This window comes from Canis aureus, chromosome 3, assembly GCF_053574225.1.
Source record: "Canis aureus isolate CA01 chromosome 3, VMU_Caureus_v.1.0, whole genome shotgun sequence".
NCBI classification, from domain to species: domain Eukaryota; kingdom Metazoa; phylum Chordata; class Mammalia; order Carnivora; family Canidae; genus Canis; species Canis aureus.
Genome location: NC_135613.1, coordinates 56,265,398 through 56,274,852, shown reverse-complemented (window position 1 = coordinate 56,274,852; position 9,455 = coordinate 56,265,398).

Here is a 9,455-nt window from a genome sequence, read left to right as displayed (position 1 = left end):
CGCTTTTTTTTTTTTTTTTTTTTTTTTTTTTTTTTTTTTTATGATAGTCACACACACAGAGAGAGAGAGAGGCAGAGACATAGGCAGAAGGAGAAGCAGGCTCCATGCACCGGGAGCCCGACGTGGGATTCGATCCCGGGTCTCCAGGATCGCGCCCTGGGCCAAAGGCAGGCGCCAAACCGCTGCGCCACCCAGGGATCCCAAGAGCGCATTTTAAACTCTGAAATTGTTGTCTCTGTAAGAGTATTATTAAAGAGTTTTGACTTGGCGGGATATGGACACATTTCACGTTTCTCCAATCAGTACCCCCAAAAGGCTGGTCCAGTTGAGAACTCCACTCTCCTCCTAGCTGCAAACATCTCGGCTCTTCACCACGCCCACTGAGGGACCTGAGGGTGTGGGTAGGCTTGGGAGTACATGCCTGGCCCTTCCCTGCTCTCCCAACTCTGGCTCCTTGGTCAGGAGGGAAGGGTCAGGGAGGTACACTTTGATCCTAGGACCCCTGCTCCCTCACTCTGCGAGTGGATACTACAGAGGAAGTCTCCTGTTGGGTAAACTTCCCTGGTCTCACCTTGGCTCTGCAGCTGCAGACACCAGCTGGGCGTACCGTGCCCACCCCACATGCCCCTGCAGAGGTGAGCTCAACACGAAGCCAAGAAAATGGAAACTTCATGGGCTCCCTCACCTGCATAAGCCCCTTCCAAGCACCTCCCCACCACCACCCAATTTTGTATTCTTTTTCCTAAAGAGGGCCTTCAAATTTGGATCAGCTTGAGGTCTCCACACCATTTGGATCTGTCCTGAATGTGGTCTCTTGGGGGTTGGGGACCACTTCCAGGCTTGGCTTCCCCAAGCCTTCTTCACCCTCGAAGACCCCTCGGAAGGCAGCAGCCATGTTTTCCTTTAGTCCAACAGTGGTGGGCATCCCCACGATCTTGTCTTCACACAGTCTCCTTTCTGTTCTGCAGCCCCGCCTCCCCCAGCCAGCAGTGAGATGCCTACCTACCACTCCTGAAGGCCCCTCCAGTCTCCAAAAATGATTCTTCCCAAGAGCTGTGCCACCCTGGTGGTTGTTGGGAGGAAGGGCAACCCTCAGCCCAGATGCCATGTCCCACCAACTCCTCCCCACCCCCACCTCACCCCCCACCCCTGCCTCTGCTCCTGGCTTGGGAAGCAGGAGGGTTGAGGGAGCCAGTTGTTCAGACTCTCAGATAGCCCTTGGGATGGGGATGCAGGGGAGGGGAACCAAGCCAACAGTTGACCTCTCTACTTAGTACTTCAGGTTTCAATTGTGGATACTAGTTCCATGGCCACAGGAAAAGCTCGCTGGACATCCTCTTATGGCCAAATGAATATGTACTTCATGAATAGGTTACACCAGCAGGGTCTTATTGCCAAACACCACTTCCTAGAGCCTGACAAAATTAACTTCTGTTACACACCACAAAATTCTCATGATTTTTCAACTGTGACAAAATTGGTGGTCCACTTGATTGCATGGTGCTCCCGACTGCTAGGTCAACAAAGGGCTCTTCTTTCTACTCTCCCTCATCATCCAAACCACCAAGCCAAGCAAGGACATGTTCATAACCACCTAACTCAGGGCCCTGCCCCACCTCTAACCTCCAGTGGCACATGGCACATCAGCTCTGCAGTCTTGACTCCCTCCCCCTGCCACTCCCACTCCCAAGCCATGTGCCTCCTTAACAACTTCCTCTTAACTTCTATCAACATATTGTCTGAGTTGGGGTCACATGGGTTCTCTTCCATGTCATTGGCAGGTCCTCTGCCTCAGCCCCTGAACTCTCCTCCTCTAGAGCTTAGCCTTAATGCCAGGGAGGGACACCCAGAACTCTTGCCCCAGTCTTCACCAGGGCAGCTGGTGGCTCCTGTTGAAACAAGGCCTGAGGTATTGTGTAGCGCCCATAAGGCCTGCAGCAAAAGGCTCCTGACCAACTTTGGCAGGCCCTGAAAGGGGAAGAAGAGAGACCCATTACTGAGCACTTCACTCTCAACGTGGGCTCCAAATCATGGAAGCCTCTCTGGCCCTTGGAGAAGAGACCCCAACCTGGTCTCTATCTTGGTGGCTTCCTGGGCCCTGGTGCCCAAATACAGGGCAATGGCCATATACACTGAGGTGGTTGGACTGGATGATCATGAAACATCTCAAGACCAGAGCCGGTCCCAGAAACTGGTCCTTCCAGGAGTCAAATGCCTTCCAAAAAAAGGCCAGAGGACACACCCCATGATAACATGGCTGTATAAGACATTCAAGAACTGTAGAAAGGAGAAAGCATCGGTAGATGTGTTGGGTTTCTTTTTTTGAAGAAGGGAGAAATTTTTGCCTGTTAACGGTGGCAGTGAGTGGAGAGGGACTCACTGGAGGGGGGTGACCAGGAGGAGCCAGGCTCCTGTGTCTGTCAGGGGAGATCCAAGCCTAGGAGGAGGGATTCCCTTGGGTAGGAGGAGGGGAAGCCCTTGTAAGAGAATTAGAGCAAGACAGGATGGGCCTTGGGAGCAGGTACATTTGGGGATTTCTGGAAATCTCCACTGGAGCTTTCTGTTTTCTCAATAAAATAGGGAATGAGGTCATCTTTGGGGCATGTGGAAAAGAAGGAAGGAGCACTGTTTTCTTGGGTGCTTCCTATATGCCAGAAACTCTACTAAGCACTTTACTCATGAAAGTATCAACTCCTTATGAGTATCAGGTTCAGTATCAACAACCTTATGAGGTAGATCCTATTTTAACTCCATTTTACAAACACTAACTTTAAGGCTCTGAAAGGTGATATGACCTGCCTAAAGTCACCTGTTGTTGTTGTTTTTTTTAAAGATTTATTTATTTATTTGAGAGAGAATGTGAGAGCAGGGGCAGGGGCAGGGCAGAGGGAGAAAGAGACTCTCCAAAGAACAGGGAGCCCGAAGATGGAGCTTAATCCCAGGACCCTGAGATCATGACCTGAGCCCAAGGCAGACACTTAAATGACTGAGTCACCCAGGTTGCCTGGTTATTAAATAATAGGATTGTAATTTTCCCAAGGCCCTAAATTCTATGCTGTTAATAAGGAGGCAAACACCAATGGGACCAAGTCCCTGAGGAAATGGGGAAACAGATTTAGAGAGCAGTGGCCCAGCCTCTTCCTCCAAGTAGGAGTAAGAGAGGTGCAGTCTGCAAGTGTTCACTGGGAAGAAGAATCTGCCAACGATTTTCTCTTCCTATGTCCTCGGTGTGGTCAGGGATGAAGATAACCATGCATCTGCTGGCCACAAGAGGATGGGAGCTAAGGAGTCAGGTGAAGATTTGAGGTGACTCTGGTGAGTGTGGGGATCAAAGAGGAAGCTCAAGAGGAAGGAGGTCTCTAAGAATCCCAGATCCTCTAGGGCTCTACCCCCTCAGAGTCCTTGAGTGTGGAGACCCCAAGGAAAGAGCTCCTCTCTGGTGTTCTCAAGGTGCTTTCCGGCATGCTGGGTCCCAAATAGCACGTGGACAGGAGAGGTCATTACAGGACTAGGGGAGGGGAAGCAGGTGCTAAAGGAGGTAGGGTTGGGCCAGAAGCCTGGGGCCTACAGGCAGTGCTGGGGCCCAGGCCATGGTTGGGGCTAGGGCCACTTCCTCCCCACACTAGCCAAAGCGGACTGGGATTTCTGATGACTTGGATTAATGAGTTTGGAAAATGCATAAAGGAACCACCAAACAGCTTAGGGCACCAGCCCTTCACCCGGGGATGGGAGTCCTCCCAGGTGCGGAGGCTCCAAGATGCAAGGCTGTGCTTTGCTCTCCTGTGTATTGGCAGTCCCAACCCGGGGGCCAGGAAGGGGGACGGAGCTCAACCAGGGCATCTGGTACAAGGAGGGCTGGCAGGAGGGCCACGGGGGATGGGGAAACAGTGGCTCTCCTCCCACCTCCATCACTCTCAGCCTCTTCCACAACTTGGCACACCAGCAGTAGTGGTCGTCAGCACCCTCTGACGCCAGGGAGGGGCTGAACGTAGAACCGGAGGGAGGGAAGTCTTTTCTCCAGGTTGTGTCAGCACCTCTCGTTTAGACACCGCAGTTGCATGCCCACCAAGCACACACCCAAGGCCACCCCAGTGAAAGGGCTGTGACCGAAACCCCTGCGAAAGGACAGCCCTGGATCAGCCACCCGTGTGGGGGAGTGGCCTTCCTTGTCCAGCCCCAGATGATTGGATAAGGTGTCACCACCTGACTCAATCCCAGCCACGCCATTGGTTGAAGTGTGACCAATGATGTGCCCTGGAGCAAAAAAGAGGCGTTGAGCCAATTGGAGTCTCAGTCTTGGAAACCGGAAGAGGGAAGTGTGGAGAGAAGTGAGGAGTGATTGGCAGCGCTGGAGCGGAAGGCTCAAGTTAGGAGGGGTGGGGGTTAGAATCAGGTCAATACAGGGTCGCGGTAAGAAAAAGGTAAGGGGCAGAAAAAGAGAAGAGAGGAATGAGGAGTGGAGCCACCGTGAGGAACAGAGACACCTGTGCCTTGAGGGAGGAGGTCGAGACCCCAGAATTGGCCCAGATTCGGGGGGCTCAGGGTCCCGAAGCTCCTCTGGCCTCTACTGGGCCTGGACACCCCCCCCACCCACCACCCCCGCCGTGAACAGGGGTCCCTCTCCTCAACTCCGCTGTCTGCAGCAGCCTGCACGGGCCTCTGCTCTCTCCCCAGAGAACCTACCTGCTACAGCCAGTATCCCGCAGGCAGCATGGATAATCGAGGATAGATCATCACCAGTCAACACCCGTTTTCCATCATTCCATCACCGTGTCATGATATCATGACAGTCTGGTCGGGACTGGGAGAGATAAAAATGATGTTGTTTGCACTTCTCCCACTGAAAGGTGGAGATTCCATCTCCTCCCCCTGGAAGCTACCCTGGCCCTAGGGAATGTCGGAAGGGGCATCTAAGGACTTCTAAGGCAAAAGACACCTGGGTGGCTTAGTGGTTGAGTGTCTGCCTTTGGTTCAGGGCATGATCCCCGGATCCTGGGATCAAGTCACACATGAGCTCCCCGCCCGGCCCCTGCATCTCCCTCTGCCTGTGTCTCTGCCTCTCTCTGTGTCTCTCATGAAGAAATATATAAAATCCTTTATTTAAAAAAAGGATTATCATAAGAAGCTTCTCACCTCCTGTCTGAGCCTCCTGGACTCTTTGTGACCTTGAGCCTTGTTGTTAAGAAGTCACCATGCTGAAGAGACCATGTGCACCTGTACCTGTTGACTGTCCCAGCTGAGTGGAGCCTTGGAGCCATCTGCTTCAAGCTGTCAGACACAGGGATGAACTTCTCTTTAGCCTGTATTCCAACCCATTTGCCCCGAAGAGGACCCAGTATCCTTGCCGGTGCCATAGGAAACAGAAGAACCACCCAGCAGAGCCCTATTCAAATTTCTGTTATGCAGAATCATGAGGCACCAAATGATTGCTGTCAGCCACTAAGTTTAGTGTACTTAATCATGCAGTCATGAACAACCAGAGCACACCTCTCACTTAGGAAGTCCTCTAAACCTTTGCCAAGAGCTTTGAAAGACCTCAGGTCAGCAACTCACTGACAGGTAGTTTCTGAGAGGGACTCTGCCCAGAAAAGGCTGAATAGACAGATGGTGGTTTTGCCCCCTTTTTTTAGTAGCTACATCTGATTTTCCTTTGGGGATCCACTCATCCTTCCGTCAGCTCATGTGGTTTGTGTGGAGCTAACTCCTGCTCCTGTCTTGGATTCTGTGACCAAGAGGGGTTCAATGAGGGTCAGCCCCAGGATCTTTGTTAGAGGTAGTAACAGGGAGGCACTGCACTGGTTTTTGTGCTGCGGTCGCTAAGCTGACAGGATAGAAGCCCACAGCTGCTGCAAACCATCTCTGCCACCACTTGGGAAGAGTTTACCTGAGAATACAGTCAGCACGGTTCCACACAGAAGAAAGCAGAACTGAAACAGTGAGGGAGAACAATTTCTGACACATGTTTTGGGCACTTGGATCCATCCAAGCCTGAAACCGGTTACTGCTGAACTTTCCAGTTACACAAGTTGGTATATTCCCATATTTTATCAAGCTAGTTTGAATTTAGAATATCCTATTCATTCAGCTCTGCTAATTAAAATTGTACCAATTTTTCATGACAAGTTTAAAACTCACCTCCTACAAGGAGACCTCATTGAATGATACAGGGAATATTTATTGCCTGGGATTTTCTGTTGGCCAGAAATCACTTCCTCACATACTTATGAAAAAATCTACACTATCCCCACAGCTCCTTATCACCACCAACGTGGCTGGACACACACCCAGCCTGGCATCTTGTCTGACTCCTTCTTTTTGGACAGAGGAACTTGGGCCAAGGTGGATCCTTGTCCCAAACTGGGCCACTGAGAATCCTTTACTGGGGAACTTGAAATTTGAACCAAGATGCTCTAAACCCGTCTGCTGTCTTAGACTGAGAATATGTAAACTTTGGAAATACAAATCAAAACCACAATGAGATACAACCTCACACCAGTGGGAATGGTGAAAATTAACAAGACAGGAAACTACAAATATTGGAGAGGATGTGGAGAAAGGGAAACCCTCTTGCACTGTTGGTGGGAATGTGAACTGGTGCAGCCACTCTGGAAAACTGTGTGGAGACTCCTCAAAGAGTTAAAACTAGAGCCACCCTATGACCCAGCAATTTCACTGCTGGGGATTTACCCCAAAGATACAGATGCAGTGAAATGGCAGGACACCTGCACCGCAATGTTTGTAGCAGCAATGTCCACAATAGCCAAAATGTGGAACGAGCCTTGGTGTCCACTGAAAGATGTGAAGATAAAGAAGATGTGGTCTATATACACAATGGAATATTCCTCAGCCATTAAGAAATGACAAATACCCATCATTTGCTTTAATGTGGATAGAACTGGAGGGTATTATGCTGAGTGAAATAAGTCAATTGGAGAAGGACAAACATATGGTCTCATTCATTTGGGGAATACAAAAAATAGTGAAAGGGGTTAAAGGGGAAAGAAGAGAAAATGAGTGGGAAATATCAGAGAGGGTGACAGAACATGAGAGACTCCTAACTCTGGGAAATGAACAAGGAGTAGTGGAAAGGGAGGTGGGCGGAAGGATGGGGTGACTGGGTGACAGGCACTGAGTGGGGCACTTGACGGGATGAGCACTGGGTGTTGTGCGTATGTCGGCAAATCGAACTCCAATAACAAAATATACAAAAAAAAAAAAAGAATATGTGAACATGAATGGTGTGGCAGCCATCTCTACCATGTGGACTGGGAAACAGAAAGAACTGGTCAAGGGAGAAAAGAGATGGAGACAGGGAATTCCCTGAGTTTGTATAATGCTCCAGTCTCTGCCTCTAGGCTGTCCCCAAGGCTTACCTGTATCTCCAGCTTTGTGTCCTTATAATAATTTCTCCTTTTCACTCAAGTTCTCTCTCATGGGTACCTGTTACTTACAGTCTCCCTGATCTCTGGAGTGGTTCGATCCCATCTCCCTTCTCTTCTGAATCCATATTGCCCTGGACCACACCCTACCTTGAGGATGACAATAGGTTTCATCATAAATGCCGACTCCAATCGGATGGCTGTGCTTGTCTTGAGTGCTGCAACGACAAAGATTCTCAGGTTACTTTTGTGCTCAAGAAGAAAAATACATGGGTTGATTGGCAAGGTCTGCAGTGGGCACGAAATGGGAAGGGGCTGAGTGTCCACCATGTTTGTTCTCTAACCTTGTCACACATCCTTCCCCTTCCGTACAATATCCAACTCAGTGCCTCACCTGGTCTAGACTCATATTTACTTGTTGAATGGATACATGACAAGAATGAGTGTTTAAGAGACCCATTCAGGGAGAGTGACAGGAAGTGGACAATGTGAGGATGAATCGTACAGAAGAGACCGAGGCATCTGGTGCTCTCAATTTAGGAATCAAATACATGGGTGTGGTGGCAGGTGGGTTGGAGCACTCTTCTCACCTCCATCTGCATCTTGCTCATCCTACAAAATGCAGGTGAGCATTCTTTTTTTTAAAGACTTTATTTATTCATGAGGGAGAGAGAGAGGCAGAGACATAGGCAGAGCGAGAAGCAGGCTCTCCTATGAAGAATCTGATGCAAGACTTGATCCCTAGGATCATGACCTGAGCCAAAGGCAGATGCTCAACCACTGAGCAACCCAGGCACCCTGCAGTATGAGCATTCTTACCTGAAGGAAGCTTTCTCTGATATGCCCTACTTTCATGTCTGACATGGACCTTTGTACTAGTCAGGATTCTTCTGGTTGAAAGGGTTCAAGAGTTCATGAGTATTACATCTCACTACAGGCATGGCTGTATTCGGGAGCTCACATGAGGTGTCTCTATATAATCCTCAGGTATAATTTCTTCTGTTGTCTTCATTCTCAGATGGGCCCTCCCAAAATGGTTACAGAAATGGTCAGCAGCAGCTTTAAGACTTAGAAGTATCTTGTCAACTTCACAAGTCTAGGAAATGAAAGTGCTTTAAAAAACAAAAACAAAAAACCCAGAGGTGCCTGGGTGGCACAGTCAGTTGGGCAGTTGACTCTTGGTTTCTGCTGAGGTCATGATCTCAGGGTCCTGGGATCAAGCCCCACATTGGGGCTGATCCTCACTCAGCGAGGAATCAGCTTGAGACTCTTTCTTCCTCTCACTCAGCCCCTCCCCACTTCATGTACACACGCTGTCTCTTTAAAATAAATAAATAAAATCTTAAAAAAAAAAAAAGGACAATTTCAAAGACAGAAAATCCTAGGACTGATTCTTACTGGCCTAGACAAAACCACCTATTCAACCCTGAATCAATTCCCAAACTCTGCCCCAAACTGTTTGGGTAGAACTGGATCATGTGCCTGCCCTTGGAGCCACAGGGTGAAGTCAGTTCCACTGTATCCATTTGGAACTGAGGATGGGAAGGGGCTCTTCTCTACAGGGCAAGGGGCTTGTCACCAGAAAAAAGGGTACGGGAGCTGCCATCCACAAACTGTCCTTTATGCTCCCCGTGGGCCCTACAGTTTTCCCACCAAATCAAGAGTCACTGGAGAATAAGGACTTGTTCTGCTTATCTTTTCACTCCTGGCCCCAGCACAGGGCCTAACACACAGAAGTTTGCAGACCCCTCCTAGCTAAAGACTTTGCCCATATCTCAGCAACAAAGTAAAATAACCAGAAAAGAGCTCCCTCATCATCCTCTTCCCAGACAACAGACCATCCTGCAACTGCATCCAACTAACCCCCATCTACAACAATAGAAGGTGTATCTCTCTGTTACGTTTTGCTGCCTAATCTTTCTCTTCCTCCTATTACCAACCCTTCACCTTTCCCTAATGAAACCACCCATTCTCACATTCAGCTGTGTTCATTTGCATGTAGTTGTGTATAGTTGAGTGGGACTCACCTTGGGATACTCCTTTGGTTGACTTTTGGGTTCCATCCTCTTGGCCACA